At 42.7% G+C, this 17,190-nt stretch overlaps 1 protein-coding gene across 1 annotated transcript in view; it reads left to right on the forward strand.

The window, feature by feature from the left end:
- Positions 1–1,474: 1,474 nt before the first annotated feature.
- Positions 1,475–17,190, forward strand: part of COL25A1 (collagen type XXV alpha 1 chain) — a 468,167-nt gene continuing 452,451 nt past the window's right edge. The window contains exons 1-3 of the mRNA XM_074993461.1: positions 1,475–1,611; positions 1,977–2,362; positions 3,711–3,780. The gene's annotated coding sequence lies outside the window, so the exon portion shown is untranslated. The remainder of the gene's footprint in view (positions 1,612–1,976; positions 2,363–3,710; positions 3,781–17,190) is intronic.

The following is a 17,190-nucleotide window of genomic DNA, read 5'->3' on the forward strand; positions in this document are numbered from 1 at the left end:
TTTAACAAAATAATGTATTAGGTGATGAGCTTTGTTGGGACAGACCCATTGATCTGAAAAAATGGGTCTGTCCCACAAAAGCTCACCACCTAATAAATGATTTTGTTAATCTTTAAAGTGCTACATGACTGCTTTTTTGTTTTGATTAAAATCATTAGTGTGTGTGCAAGAGTGGAGAAGCAAGTTGTTAAACACAGGAGGAATAAAACACAAATCCAATAGCTAAAATGATTACATACAAGCAGAATGTAGGGGAAGAAGTACAGGTCTCTCAAGTGATGCAGAATTTTGCATGGTTTGTGTCTATGTTAGAAAAAAACACATAGAGTAGAATCCGTGTGCACATACTTTACAAATAGCACCTAAATTGTACATGCAATTGCACTTCACATTCTTAAGTGTCATGCATCCCCCTTTAGAAGTGGCATCTAAATAATAATACCGTTCAGTTCTACATGTATTAATGAGTTATAGATCAACACCCTCTTATTCATCCCTGGTGAATGCAGGCAAGAATTATTTCTTCGATTTTAGGCTGTGCAAATGAATGAGTCACAGAAAAATTAGTTGATGGCACATGGCTTTGGAAAACCTGGCTCCTGATTGGGCTGGCAAGGGTATGTCTACACTGCAATAAAACACCTGCAGCTGGCCTGTGTCAGCCACCCAGGGCTTGCTGGGCCCAGAGCCCCAGCTCTAACCTGAGCCCATCTATGTTACAGTTTTGTAGTCTGGCAACTAGGCTAGCCACAAGTGACTTATTGCTGTGTAGATCTAGCTTAAATAGCCTCTGCTACCTTTCACACTGCATCAACTTGCCCCAGATCCCACGGCTATGTCTAGATTGCAGGCTTCTGTCTCCTGACAGAAGTCTGCCACGTCAGGCAGAGGTACTAGCTCTGTGCCTCAGTTTCCTTTCCATAACAGGAGGACAATGATGTTTATCAGCCTTGCACTTAGAGGTCTGTGGAGTGGAGGGAAACGGCAAGTACCAGAAAGTAGGACTCCTGCCCAACATTTCACAGGCAGTTTGCGGCTGAATCCGGAACGGAGCCAAGTCCGGGCTTTAAGCCACATACCCTCCACCTCTCCCGACAAGGGAGAGCTCTAATGTCGATCAGAATAAACTACCGCGAGGTTCTTTACGATCCCGGCCGACACACGGGTGGAGGGGGGGCGGCAGGAGCCTGAAGCAGAGTCGGCTGGCCCGGCGGCGAGCAGCCGCTACCCCATCGCCCCCCGGCAGCCAACCAGCTTTGGGTGAGCGACCCAAGATTCTGCATAAATTATGCAAAGCGCCGAATCCCCCGTCTTCCCGCTGGGTGAGGGGCTGGGCGACCTCCCCTCGGACTAGGTGAATAAATTATGTTAATGAGGCTCGGGAGGTTCTGTCGGGGGCTGGGCGGAGGCGTGTAGCAGGAGCTGTGGCCAGTACGGAGGGGAAGCCGCCGCCGCCGCCGCAGCCGCCGCCGCCGCTCTGTGCTACTGACACACATACAGCGCCAGGGCTCTGGAGGGCTGCGGACGCCTTGGGGAGCCGCGGGGCTGCAGCCACTGCCTGGTGCTCCCTCGCCGTGCCGCGCTGCGCCTCCTCGTCGCTCCAGGAGCCAGGTGGAGGGCGAGCGAGGGCAGCAACAAGTTGGCCCGCTCCTCCCCGTGCACCTGAAGTCTCACTCAGCACTGGCCGGGGGGCGGGGGCTTCGCAAAGGGCTTTTGACCTCCCGGCGGCTGGGAGGCTCTGAAACACCCCCCCTCCCTACACACAGCACCACCCTGCTGCTGTGTTGGTGCCCGGCTGGTTTGGGGGGGGGGGCTCTCCCGCTGGATGGCCGGTGTCTGATCCCTCCTGGGGGGCCCCTCCGGAGCTTGGCCATGAAGGCTCCGCCGCGCGCCCGCTCCTCGCATTGAAAACGTGCCACCCATTGCTGGGCGCTTTGATTGATTGATTTATTTTCCGTTTTCCCGCTGCAAACTAGTTGCCCTCGCCGGGGAAAGGGAAGCGGGACGGACGAGGAGCAACGGCTGGATCCGCCGGGGGGAAAGCATGGTGGGGAAAAGCCAAGAAGCCAAAGGCCAGGATGGCAACGGGGAGTCTGGCTGCCTCGGGGGACAGCGCCGCTGTCCGAGCTGGACTCTGCCCTCCAGTTCGCTGCTGGCTGCTTTGCTGTCAGTGGTGGCTGTAGCCTCCTGTGTGTACCTGGGGGTGAAGACCAGTGATCTGCACGCGAGGGTCTCTGCCATCGAGAGCGCCCGCGGGGACTTCGCTTCTGTGGCTGCTGCTTCGTACCAGCTGCTGCCCGGCGTCTCCCTGGATCAGCTAAATTCAATGATGCAAGAAAAAGTGGAGCGACTTCTGGCTCAGGTGTGAAGGACCGGGGTGCTGTCTGGGAGTCTGGTCAGGGGTGGGACTGGGTGTCCTGGGCAGGACCTTTCATTAGTCACTTCCCACGCGAGTTTCTACTTCACTGAGGCGAGATGAGTAGCCGGGGGGGGGTCTATTCGTGGGGAGGGTAGACACCCCCTTGCAGCACAGTGAAATTGCCAAATGTCTCTGGGGCACGGACAGCTCCAGAGAGGGGGACTTTGGCTTGTGCATTATGACCTCACGGAAATGAAGGGGAGTCCCTCTAGAACAGGGGTCTGCAACCTGTGGCTCCCGAGCCGCACACAGCTCTTTTAGGATTCTGTGGCTCCCCATGTCGTAATTGCAATTTTTTTTAAAAAAAACCTCCTGATTATTTTTGATAAAAGGTGAATATCTAAGAGCCCCCAAATAGCAAACAATGTGTGATCTTGAAACATTGGATAACTCCCCCTAGCATCCTCCGGAGAGAGAGAGAGGGGGTTCTAGAGTGAAAGTCAGGAAGGCAGTGGTACAAACACCCATGTAAAGTGTGAGGAAATAGCATATGTAAAAAGTTTGTGAATATCCTGCAGTAAACATGTATCACATTACCAATCCTTGTGTGTGTGTGCATGTGTGCGCTGTTCTTAAAATAGGGGTTACAAAAAGTATGTTTTGACGTTATTTATTAATGACCGTCTCCTATTCACATGCATTGTGGCTCTTGAATTATTGAGGTTTTTTACTAAATGGGGAAAAATGGCTCTTCTTGCTATTTTGGTTGCACTAGTTTGCTCTGCTCTAGCTGAATATTATTGATCTTTGTAAATGGTTTACTTGGGGAATATTGGATGGGAAGAAGCCCTTGGATGTGGCAGTTAAAGTAACATCTTGGTTTCAAATGGCTATGGTAAGGATCTCTCTAGCCCATTTGGAAGCAGTGGCTGAAATAACATGATAGAGTAGATAACCTTGGTGTGTAACGTTATTGACTCTTCTCTCTCACCCTAGGAACCCAAGTTCCTACATTTAATCCACGTGCCCTAGATGCTATGTGTGGGGGAGGAGGTATTTTGTATGGAGATGTAATACCACACAAGTAAAGCTGCTATGGGTAGAAACTCAATGCTCTCTCCCCTCCCCGCCCCGCCCCCCGCCTCTGTAAAATGCTCAAGTTGTGGTTGGGGTGTATAGGTCACTGATACAGTTTGGATCAAGACCAAGTAAAGAAGTCATCATTAGTTATGCAGTCTTTCAAGTAGCTGTAAATCATAGTTTAACACATGCAGGTCTGTAATCCTGGGTGTAATGGAGTGAGCTAATGCTTACCAAGCTTGCTAATGTTTCCCCTTCTTCCCCTCCCCAGAAATCCTATGAGCATTTGGCAAAAATAAGAATAGCAAGAGAAGTGCCTCCAGAGTGCAACTGCCCAGCAGGTAAAGAGGAACAACTTCAAAATGTTTCCTTGGATTCCCAGGATTTTGACTTTTTTCCTGTCTGTCAGCTATACATGCAATAAGAGTACATATTAATTATAGCATGGGGGAAACAGCTTTTAATAAATGAGCCTTTGAGAGAGAGGATAAAGTCCAGAGTGTTTTACTGTTTCCATCATGAGGTGGCATAAGATTGGAAGAAAATAGTCATGAAAATAAAATTAGACCAGGTGAGGCTTAAAAAATGTAACCAAGTCTAAATGCTGGCTTAACAAGAAGAAATATATTTCCTATATGCCTCTAGGCTTTTTGAAAGAAGAGAATGCAATATGTGAAGTACATGCAGTTTTAAAGAGAGTGAAAATTATTTGAGGGTTCTGTTTAAATCTGCCCTAGGGTACTGTGAACTTTTTGGTTATCAGTTTTTTTTTTAGCTCCCTTCGTTGTGACAAATGTGGTATTTTAGAAAGCAAAGTCGCATATTGTAGCTTGTGTTAAGGAATGTGGAGCCACTCCTGATGTCCTTATTCAGGTACTTCTCACGAGAATTTAAGTGGGTGTGTTGTCTGAGTAAGGATTTCAGTGTTGAGTTATGTTGTGGTAGGATCAATTGTTTGTGGACCCAAACAAAAGTAATATTGTTTCCTTCCTTTCTGTCTGGGGTTCTTTACTACGTGTGATCTGGTGCTACTTTTTAGGTAACTCCTGAAGATTAATTTTATTTTATTTATCATGCTTCTGTTGATATATACCCTGGACCATTCTGACTCCTGAGAATTTTTGAAGATAATGCCGTTTTTCAGTAGGTGCTATTGGGATGCTGGCACAGGTTGTGTGTGATGGGCCACCAAAGACATACAATATGCACTTTAAGTACTGTATTGTGTTGAGAAAATGGTTGTTTATTTATTTAAAAGATGGGGATGTTGACATGCATTGAGAGATGGAATATAATGAGTTAATAGTCAACAATATGTGCTTTTTATAAGTTATTTGTAGGACAGGAAGAGGTGAGATTGCAAAATAGGTGTTTAAGGAAGATCTTCTCGTCAAGAGATTAACTGGTAGCAAACTCGTCAGTTTTAGGGGATTACTGAGCTTCTGGGATGAAACTCCTCATGACAGTTGGTATAGTGTTTTGCTGATAATGCAACTGATAGTACTTTTTTGAAAACTGTCCTATATAGAAACCTTAGCAACAAGCATAAAATGGGATGTGATTATTGGAACAGAACTGTTTAACAGTATGTATAGAGTTACTCAACTCTTAACTAGCTAGGTTAAGAAAAATTATACAATTAGGGGGAAAGCAATAATAATTTTATCAGTCAAAATAATGGATCATGCATACAGCCTACATTTCATATTCCTAATGCTTAATTATAAAAACACTGATGGAGTTAAAAATTTAGCAGTAAATAAGTGTTATGCTTATGGACAGAGATGTATTCCATGACCCTGAATCATCAAATAGTTTTCTCTTTTATGTTAATTGTTTTAAATTAATCTTGTTACTTTCCAACTGTTCTATTTTCAGGCTTAGGACATCCTCTGTTATTGTCTCATTTGGTCTTATGTGCTGCTTTACTTCCTTACTACCACTAGAGCTCTACATAACACCAGTTTTTACCTGAATGTACTTTATTTTTATGCTATACATTTCATTATATTGTATCAAATGGATTGCAAACACTAGAATATTTTCAGCAGTCCTCACCAGAAGGGTTGGCATAAATCAGATGGCTTAAGTCAAAATACAATATGTTTGGAAGCATGTTTCATGATGAAGAATGTAAATCTACCAGATGAGGATAATTAATATGAACTGGAAAAAATATTTTACAAAGAGAATTAGCTGCCTAGAGGATTAGAAATAAGATAGAGGGCTTTTCACCTTTTTGTAACTGATTTCAGTTTGGAGGCAGGTGATGGTGGTATTTCGGACAATTTAAACTGATTTGATGCTCTCCTGTGCTTTCCCGGTAGACAGTTGTCCACATCAAAATGACATTGTTTTGGCAGCCTTGGCACAGAAGACAAGGACTGAATAGATACAAAGGCAAAACAATAGTGCCTTAGCAACTGTAGAAGGTGATGTTCCTAGATTGAAACAGAGTAGGAAAGTCAGGGAAAGGAGCATACTGTTCTTTCCCGTGGGATAGCTGTTCTGTGTATAAAGAATTATTTTTTCATCCAGGTAGTCAATATACTTTTCACATGTACAAATTATCTTTTATAATGTAAAATCTTTAAAATAATTGATTAATTTTCAGTTAGGACTGGTCTTTAACTCACATGAAGGGCTTTCTTTGGGGAATGTATATATATAAAAATAACATTTCCATCACAAACTCTCTATTCAGGGACATGTTTGACTTAGCAGGAATGGAATCATGGAAACTCAGTGGGCTTCTGTGGCTTGGCACATGTGAAGCCCAGTCCTGATTCAGAAGAGTAAATAGTGTCTTTACCATGACTACACAATCTCACTTTCGCTATTCTGCTTAGCTTCCTCAATTCCTCACTAGGGCCACATAGCAATAAGATATACAACCATTAGATCTGACTTCAAGGAGACCTTCCTAGGACACACATAGGTGGTCCTTTAATAATGTATGCTGGGAGCAAGACAGCTGCCAAATGGCCACCAAGATAGTCTTCCAGCATTGTTAGTCTCTAAGAGAAATGAAGATTATTTGAAAGTGGGTTATATCATCATCTATCAAAGTGAGAGAGGGAAATTCAATCCGCAGAGAAACAGAGTGCAAATATGATCTCTGATTTGTTATTAAACTTCTGCAACTGGTGTAGATCTCATTAGCTTGATTTATTCATCCCCTTGTGGTTGTCCATGATAGGAGCTCACATGTTCAAAGGAAAATGGGGTTTGAATAGCTTGGACACTGAGGGAAGCCAGATTCTCGACTTTCATTATCTGAAAGGCCATACTCATGCAGATCATTTTAGCCAAATAGGGGGTTTAATCTTCTTGTCTAGAGTAAATAGTGCTTTGTTTTCTCTTCGAAAAACTGGACTGTTCCACTAAACATGTTTTTCTAATTATGCTTTTTATTATAAAAAAAAGCTGCACAATGAAAATCTTGTTTAACATCAGGGAAATTAATGTTTTTATTTCAATTATGTGGGAATAAAACCAGACACTGAAAACAGGTAAATTCAATAATATTTACAGACTTTTCCAATGACAGTCATAGACATTCCTTTCCCTCACAAATCAGAACAATAATGTTTGAAATGTAAGTTCTTACTAACATGCCTCTTAAATTACTTCAGACATAATGAGAGAGATGGTTTAAGTCCTATAGTTGCAGCTAGCGCTACAGTAAATTCTGGCAAAGTGCCCTCAACCCAGGGGACTGCGAACAAGTTGGGTCGCTAAACCTTACATAATTTATTTCCCATCAGTTCTTTTGTCCTAGCAGGGAGTGGTGCTGGGGATGCTGCCACACTCCTCTTGCTTCAAGTAGTAATGACAAACACCAAAAATTGCTTGCATCAACAGCAGCCCAGTATAAAAATTTTTACAGTGCTCCTGAGAACAGGACATTTTTTGCTTAAATATAATCTATTTTCCAATTGTTAGAAATCTTTTAAAATCAGTAAGTCTAAAAATTTCAGTATGTTGACTTGTAATAGTACATAGTCAACCTGTGGAACCCTTTGCAAGAGGATGTTCTGAAGGCTAAGACTATAACAGGGTTTAAAAAAAACTAGATACATTCGTGGAGGATAGGCCCATTGACGACTATTAGCTAGGATGGACAGGCATGCAACACTATGTCAGAAGAGTCCCGGAAGCGAGTGGCAGGATAGGTCATTTCATGATTACCTTGTTCTGTTCCTGTTTTGTGTACTTGTCCTCTGGGGCATCTGCTTTTGCCACTTTTGAGAGCCAGGATACTGGAATCGATGAACCGTTGGTCTTTCAATATTTTGAATTGTTCCTTAAAATTAGTTTTATGGTTTAGTGTAGCTCTTGTACAGGCACTCCTGCCAGGTGCTAAGTCCCTTTAGCTCCCACTAAAGATTCAGTACCCCACAGAAGATACTAAGGATTGGTCTATGCTACCAGCTTGTATTGGTATAATGATGTTGCTTGATATGGAAAAAGCACCTATGAGCAACATAGTTGTACTAAGCAGACACCATGCATAGACAGGACTCTGTCAATGGGAGGGCTTCTCCTGCTAACAAAGCTGTGTGTCTTGGGAAGGGTGGAGTACCTAGGCCTAGAGGAGAACCTCTCTTATTAGGGAACGCAGTGTCTTTGCTAAGCACTACCACACTATAATTGTTGACAAGCCCTTCGCATTTTAGGATTGTGTTCTGTAGACCAATGGTTCCCAACCTTTTCAGTAACACGGCACACTTCCATGAGACAAAAAATTCCATGGCACATCCACTTTTTCCAGCTGAATCGATTGCTCATAAATGTCACATTTACTATGGTTACAGTCTAACCAGAGAGGTTTGCAACATAGTAGTGCATACAACAAGCTAATCAAGGACTAAATGCATTCATGTTTCAAATGCATCACATAATACACTAGGACATTGCTTTTAAACCATATCCCACCTCCACCCTCCCTCCCTCTCCTTTGCCACAGCTGGGAGGGTGGGCTGGTTCCCCCCCAGTTTGTTCTGACCAGGAAGCAGCATTTCAGCTGCCTCCCAGCACGAACGGCATCCTGTTGGGTTGGCAATTCCCCTTATGTGGCACTGCAAAGAGCAACTGTCGGGGTGGGTGACGGGAATTGTCAAAATTTCATGGCTCACTTGGTTGAAAACCACTGCTGTAGACTATGGCTTTGATTTAGCAAAGAACTTAAGTACGACTTTGACTTTGTACAGTCTGAAGTCATCATATTCAGTAATGCACTTAAGTCTATATGCCCTTACTCATGTTAAGTAGTGCTTTACTCCATGAGTTGTCTTGAGTGAGATTACTCGGGGACTCAGATGCTACTTGATATATGTAAGAGTGTCAGAGTATCAGTAGAAAAGTATCACAGTCTGACCCTAAAATAGTATTAAGGTACAGCAGTATAGCTTTCAAAGAAGATAAGAATTGTCTGGTGGCACTTGCACAAGAAAGTAGTCCGACACAAGAATAATCCTGAGGAAAATCGCTAAAAGTATCTGTGGGAGAAAAAAGTTTTTGTGGTTAACCTCCACTTTCTGAGGGTTACTGGTAGATTGAAGGGAAGCTGAAAAATGTAAAAACACAGGATGAGTCAGTCCTAGCTGGAAACTGCTGCTCCATATGTGATGGCTAAACATAGCAACGTTACAAACAGCTTTTATGTAACATAGTGGGTGAAATTACGTGCAGTTGTTTAATGGTCCTATATAATTTTTAAAATATCTTATTAGCCTTCAAACTGCAAGTGTAGTACACCCGTTTCTGAGGCAGGTACAGTTTCCTCCTTTCATGATGGAACAACATGAGCTATTCTAAAATTGAGCATGCTATATTTAGCCTGCAATTTTTTTAACCTATCTGATTTTTAAAAATTAAACTGCAGCAAGTGGCAGGGTTATAATGGAATCATTAATAGTAAATGAATGTAAGAAAGCATAAAAATCAAGATAAATAGGTTTTTTATATGAAATGTAACACATCATTGTAAATGCTAGATTGTCATTCTATATTCATGATGGCAAGCAATACATGATTTGTCTCATACAGCAGCAATTAATTTGGCCCTATCTGTTTTATTAACAGTGTTCTTCAAAAGTCTTGTAGCTATCATTGACTCTTACTGTACTTGCTCTACTTTGGCCAATCGTCATTGAAGAATATTTCAAGTAGAGTCCCAAAAAAGACCTGAATAAATGTGTCAATTTTTATTTAGCCCTTGTTTTACAGTATTGTACAAATGAGAGTTGGCTATGCAGTTGTCCCAAATGTCTGTGTACAATGTGCTGGTTTAATTCTGTACTGTCAAAAGGATGGCCTGTGTGATAACGTAAGTCTTTTTTCATGTCCGACTTCTCTTTTATATAGTACTCATACATATATTTATAATTTTACACATAAAATTTGTTCATTTTCTTTAGTCTGGTTTTTTGGAACCGTTGACTAAGATCAATTACTTGAATCCTTGGGTGGCTGACAGAATTTCCGGAGGCCAAACCAAAATTTAGTTTAGTTTTTCATTTTCCTTTCCATTTTTTTTACAAGAGGGTTCTTTTTATGTTGTTTTGTTGCTTTTTCCTCATTTCCTCACATTTCCCCACCTTTGACCTGTGTGTTCAAATACCTGTAGCTTGAAATCATTTCTGGTCTCTGGACACCATCCTAATTCCCAGTCTTCTCTTTCTTTATTCTTCTCCCATCTGCAGCTGTATTGTGCTCTTTCTGTAATCATGTCACCTTGATTCTCTATCTCTGTGTCAGAGATCCCCATGGTTTGGGATTAGAAATGACTCCCAGTTTACTGTGCAGTTTTCTACAGTCAGGCGATCAAGTTTGCTTCTGTGCCGTTATGTATGTAAGCACAGTCAATCTGTAGATGCAGCAATGTTGTAGGTCAGGTTTCTCAGGGATGCACAGTTCTAGTTTGTCCAACTCTGTTTATCATTTATTGTCTTATTGTGAAAGAACTATGCTCTACACACATAATAATATACCTATATAATATAGCAGAAGATTTATCATATATGCAAGATTTATTGTAATACCCACCGTACCAGGGCTGGTCAATTTCCTGGCTCCTGCTAGCAATGGGGAGACTGGAACCAGGCTGCCACTTTGCTCCCAGCTCCCCACCAGGCTGGTCAGTTTCCCAGGTCCTGCAAATGGTATGGAGATGGGAACCAGGCTGCTGCTGGTTCCTGCTCCCTGCCACTCTAGGGCTACGTCTACACGTGAAGCCAACATCGAAATAGCTTATTTCGATGTAGCAACATCGAAATAGGGTATTTCGATGAATAACGTCTACACGTCCTCCAGGGCTGGCAACGTCGATGTTCAACTTCGACGTTGCGCGGCACCACATCGAAATAGGCGCTGCGAGGGAGCGTCTACACGCCTAAGTAGCACACATCGAAATAAGGGTGCCAGGCACAGCTGCAGACAGGGTCACAGGGTGGACTCAACAGCAAGCCGCTCCCTTAAAGGGCCCCTCCCAGACACAGTTGCACTAAACAACACAAGATACACAGAGCCGACAACTGGTTGCAGACCCTGTGCCTGCAGCATGGATCCCCAGCTGCCGCAGCAGCAGCCAGAAGCCCTGGGCTAAGGGCTGCTGCCCACGGTGACCATAGAGCCCCGCAGGGGCTGGAGAGAGAGCATCTCTCAACCCCCCAGCTGATGGCCGCCATGGAGGACCCAGCAATTTTGACGTTGCGGGACGCGGATCGTCTACACGGTCCCTACTTCGACGTTGAACGTCGAAGTAGGGCGCTATTCCGATCCCCTCATGAGGTTAGCGACTTCAACGTCTCGCCGCCTAACGTCGAAGTTAACTTCGAAATAGCGCCCAACACGTGTAGCCGCGATGGGCGCTATTTCAAAGTTAGTGCCGCTACTTCGAAGTAGCGTGCACGTGTAGACACAGTTTAGGAGTCCTGGTGGGCTGGTCAGTTTCCTGGCTCCCTTCTCCCCTGAGTTGCATGAAATTTGAGTTACATGGGGGTTGTGAGGGGCTCTACTGTAATGGAAGAGGTGCATGAAACCAATACATTTTCTGTACATATCTGTGCTATTTTATTTCTTCTCAAAGCCGAGGGTCTGTTTTAAGGTACAGTGCCAGCAGCTGAAGTAGGATATACAGTGTAGGCAGAACAGCTTCACAGTGTTCCATTAAGATGGTTTCCTGGAGTATTACAAGTAATGAGACTGAAAAAATAGAAGAGAAATCCAATTTCAGGGATTAAAAGGATCCAGAAATTGACATCAGCAGGATATGTTTTCTTTATTATGACCACAGTGGAACAGCTCTACAGAAAATAAAGAAGTAAAAATAAGAGGAGGTGAATTAATATTTGCATGTTTGGGGAATCCTGAAGAATGGTATGGAATGATATAGAAAATATCAGAATCATTTTCCCTTGTTGTTTAAAAATCCAGCAGTTGTGATAATTTATTCCAGCTTCCAGCACTTCTTATCTCCTTGATAGTTCTGCCTCAGCTATTTCCTGAATGCAATAATCTGAAGAAGTGGGTCTAACCCATGGAAGCTCATGACCTAATAAATTTGTCAGTCTTTAAGGTGCTACAGGCCAGCTTGTTATTTGTGAAGCTACAGACTGACTTGGCTACTCCTCTGAGACGCTATCTTAATGGTAATTTTTTCTGACAGTGCTTTTATTTCCTCTTTCATGCTTTCACTGATTCTTTGATTCCTGTTCCTCAGCACAGATGATCTTTGATGTGCAGTAGTGTGTAACCTTCTGGGTAATCAATTGTCACTTTTGGATGACTGCTTAAGGTTACTGTTTTCCCCCACAGTACACAGAAATGATTTTATTGGCTAAGATGTTTTGACCTTTTAAATCTCTTCACTGTAGGTGGAATGTGTGTAATGTGATGAATGAAACATAAGGATGATTGAAGAAAGGATGATTGACAACAGTATACACCAAATTCATTCTTGGTATACCTCTATTGACTTGAGCAATGTTGCACCACCTGGTAATTTGGTCCTGTATGTTTTATTAATAAGGTCCTTCAAAAGCCTTGGATTACATCTTATTGAATGATCTTGCTCTGATTTGTCAAACAAGCTGAGAAAATGTTTAACTTCAGCTTCCAAGAAAGACCTGAATAGCTATTTGTCATTTGATTCTTGTATTTCAATACTATTTGTGATACACAGTATCTTCTGTTTATATTAATATCCTTCTTTCCCACCTGTCGATTTTAAAGCTTTGGTGTGTTCAGTTTGGTTTAGACAAAATTCTGTTGTGCTTTTCTTCAGTTAAAAGCTGGCACATTGAAGTGACTGGTGATGCTAAAAGAGTGGCATTACTGTAGGATGCAGCAGTGCTCTTTCTGATTCCCTTCTAAATTACCTTGCTGCAGCTATTCACACTATTAGCTTAGTTAGCTGCAGGACTGCACACTTCAGTGATTTGCTGTAGTGCTCAATACTGTAATAAGTAGCTAGCTTCGGAAGACAGGCTGGCTGACCATAGGAAGCTGTAAATGCCTTTGTAGGTCACCAGAAAGAATAATACATTTTCTCTGTCTGGTTATTGAGCTTTTTGAACAATTTTTTTTATTTCTAACACACGCAGCTCTATTATTGATAGCACTAGTTACAGCCCGTTCAGGAATGTCGGAGTATGAAGGGATTTTTTTCCCCCTTAATTGTTTCAGTTGATTACCCTGCCAGGTTTCCTACAACAGAATGGCTGTCTCATCATGCAATTCATTTAAGAAAATGGTAAAGATAGGTAGATTAATATGAACTGGGATTGCCAGTCTTTTCCTGTGTAACTGAATTTGCAGCAAACTTAGAAAAAAACATATACAGCAAAAACAAAATAATGTAATCAGGTATCACAGCAATGAAGAAGTAACATTGTATCTGTTTTTAACAACAGAAAATATATACCACCAGTGTATTTTTCCACTCATGGCACACTTGTGAGTTGTTCGCGGAACACAGTGTAAGAAACACTGCTCTAGACAATGTAATCTTGTAGACTTGATTTCTGAAAGTGTGTAACTCCAAGTTTTCCTGTTAGAAGGAAAAAGCAAAGTCTCAGAGCTGTACCAAAATTAATGTGTGTGTGTGTGCCTGTCTGCAGATCAAGACATGAGACCCAGTTCAGGAAAGAGATGGTCTGTGAGACCATGATAAAAATTAAACATAATGGGTGCATCTACACTTGCATTCCTCTTTCGAAAGAGGTATGCAAATGAGGTAAATAAAATGCAAAAGAGCTAAACATTTGCATATTTGGCATCTCATTTGCATATTAATTTCAAAAGAACATCTTTCAAAAGAAGAAAGCCAGTGTAGATGCTGCTCTTTTGAAAATAAACCCATCTTCAAAAGAATCCTTCTTCCCTTTATTTAATGGGAAGAAGGATTCTTTCAAAGATGGCGTTTACTTTCGAAACAGCAGTGTCTACACTGGCTTTCTTCTTTCGAAAGAAGCTCTTTCTAAATTAGAATATGCAAATGAGGCACCAAACACATAAAATATACTTCATTTGCATATTTGATTTACCTCATTTGCATACCTCTTTCGAAAGAGGAATGCAAGTGTAGACACACCCATATGGAATAACTTTTAATAATCCCAGCTATTGTGTGACTTGCTTCTGAAGATACGTAAATAAATAACAACACGGAAAACGAATTGCTTTAATGTTAGAGAAAAGAGAAAATCCTAAGTGTGGAAAATACTGCAGATTTTTAAGGTTTTCCACAATTTATGCAAATAAATTCAGGTTAAACTGTGATGGCAGACGGAAGAAACCAAATTCAAAATTAAGCCTTTATACGTTAAACAATCTTCTTTAAACATTTTTACTGTGGCTTTGGTTGTGGATTGTCTGGCAGACAAGTCATAAGAGCTGTATGTTTTATGGCAGGTCAGAAGTGGCAGCTGACAAATGCTGGATGGAGGGTGAACATTTTGGGTGTGTCTACATTTGCACTTCTCTTTTGAAAGAGGCATGCAAATGAGGGGAATCAATTGTAAACAAGGTATAAATTTGCATATTCTAATTTCAAAAGAGCTTCTTTTGAAAGAAGAAAGCCAATGGAGGCGCTGCTCTTTTGAAAGTAAGCCCCATCTTCGAAAGCATCTTTCTTCCCTTTATTTAATGGGAAGAAGGATTCTTTCAAATATGGGGCTTACTTTCGAAAGAGCAGCTTCTACACTGGCTTTCTTCTTTCGAAAGAACATCTTTCAAATTAGAATATGCAAAGGAGGTGCCAAATATGTAAAATATACCTCGTTTGCATTTTCAATTTCCCTCATTTACATGCCTCTTTCGAAAGAGGAGTGCAAGTGTAAACGCACCCTTTGGGTACTGGAGGAACTCCTTTTTGTTTCCCTCCTAAGTCCACAGAGGGTGCAGACCTGCAGGCTGGATAGACAGCTTTGTCTTGTTAGGAGTCAGCCAGCAACTGCTTGCAATCGAGCACCTGCTACCAGTTAAGGCCTCCAGGCTCCCTACAAAAGGCTTTCCCCAAGCAGCAGGAGAGGAGAGTGGTGCCCAGAGAGAAGGAGGCTGGAGTGGAGAAGGGCGGAGCAGGACAGGACAGAGTGGAGCTGAGTGACACCAGCCATGAGGTACCAGAGGGAAGTGGTGGGTGCAGAGGTCCAGGGAAAGGTTGCTGCCATGCAGTAGGGGCAAAAGCCCCACCAGCTCCCTGCTTCCTAGGGTACCTGGCCCAGGTACCCTGGCAGTGGGTGGGACTGGACTCCCCCCACCCTTCCCCTGGAGGGGTACCCAACTCGGGCCAAACTGGGGCGCTTGAGACCAGCAGAGAGGGACCTACTCCACCTCCACTCAAGACTGGCCTGTGATGAAAATGGCTCAGTAAAGGGAGACAAAGGGGCCTCTCTCAGTCTCTGAGGCACACAAGGAACCTCCCAGAAGCACAGGACCCCTAAGGAACAGGCAAGGGGTCTGTCACAGTGTACATCTGAAGTCACCATGGCCCAGATTCTCAAATGTTGGATTTCAGTGGGAGCTAGGAGACTAAATACATCAGTATTTTACATTTCCTGTAAACATGGGAAGGAAAAGGGTCTGTTGGAAAGAGACTTACGCAGCTCATTTTGGAGAAGCTGACCTTTGGCCCACGTGCAGTGTGAAATGGAACACAAACTCACAACCCCTGTGAAGCTGGAGAACTGAGTCAAGCGAAGGGGAAAGGAGTATCTGCACCCTCTTGAGTAGCCTCCTTCAGCTCCTCCATGGCTATAATGCACAAGCTCAGCTGAGGAACATGATCAGCTAGAGAAGCTGGAAGTGTTCAGGGAACAGCTGCTCTGAAGGGCATATTTTCTTCTCAAAGCAATGTAACATCATACAATATCTAGTATAAATTACTGTTACTCACAGCAGCTGTAAGTCCCTCTGTGCAGTTTTTCATGTTGTGTAATGGGTATATGCACATGGTAGGCTGAGAGCCAGCCCATGGCAGCATAGGTAGGTAGCTGTTGGACAGAAAGCAGCAGCGGACAGCCTGGAGTTGTGGGGCAGGCCTGTGTATAACCAGAGTGGTCTGCCTTGCTGTTTACTGTGGGCTGCAGATATTTGATTTATGCTATAGGATCATGGCCAAGCCCTGATACCCAGATATTGCTTCAATCTGTTGGTCTCAGGAGGATATTATGACAGACTGATGCTCAGATGCTCCCTTTCCACGTGCTTTTACATAGGAAGCAGAGCCTATAGCTTCATAAACATCCCTCTCATTCTCTTGAGAAACTGAGTTGTCACTGTGAATTACAGTTATAGGGGCCAATGGTACAAGTGCAATAACGAAAAAGCACAGGAGGACAGGGACAAAGAATAAACATATCATCTTCACCTGTATCACTCATGGCCCTCGGCTGCTTTGCCATTTGCAAGTTATGCCAACTTTAACAAAGTCGTCTTATTCCACCTTTCTATTTATTCTTTCTGTTCTCCTCTGTATATAGCAATATAGAGGAAAAACAGCAGGTCACACCAAATCCGCAAGTATATTTGAACAGTTTAGCTCATAATTGGGATTTTTTCCATAACCCAGGGAAACATTATTCATTTTCTGCAAACTGTACTTAGCGATATTTTGGACATTATTGATTGATGTGTTCAGCAGCAAGCTGCTTTTAAAAGAAAGCATAAAAATAAAATAAAATGAAGGGGAGAGGAAAATAGTTTTGAAACCAGAAGGAAGCTTTAATTGCTAAGGGGCAAAATCTGCCCTGAGATGTGTGACTCCCATCACAGTGATGGACTGTTGTGCTCATGAGATTAGAATGTTGCCATATATTTTGGTGACTAGAGACATGAATAAGATGCTAACTTATATTACAGAGGTGTAAGTTTTATTAGATCATCTACAAATGCAGGCTGCAGCCTGAACCCTACCACCAAAGGATGAAATACTTGGGTTTTGGCTTCAGCCTTGGGACTTGGGCTTTGTCCTCAGGCCCAAGTCAGTCTCATGCCAGCCCTGGAGATGGCATTAAAATGGGATCATTGTGACCCACTTTGAAGTCCTGACCAACAGTTTGAAAACTGCTAGACTAAAGCCCAGATTCTGCAGTGCCTAATGCCTTACTTGAGTCATCTGTGGGGTTTTAAATAGGACCTCCAGTTCTAAAAGTGAAAGCCTCTCAAACTTGAGTGACATGGGTAGCCCCTTTAGCTAGCAACTGTAGTAATCTGTTCCCATCTTCAGAAGAGATTATCTCAGGAAT

This window comes from Carettochelys insculpta, chromosome 4, assembly GCF_033958435.1.
Source record: "Carettochelys insculpta isolate YL-2023 chromosome 4, ASM3395843v1, whole genome shotgun sequence".
NCBI lineage: Eukaryota > Metazoa > Chordata > Testudines > Carettochelyidae > Carettochelys > Carettochelys insculpta.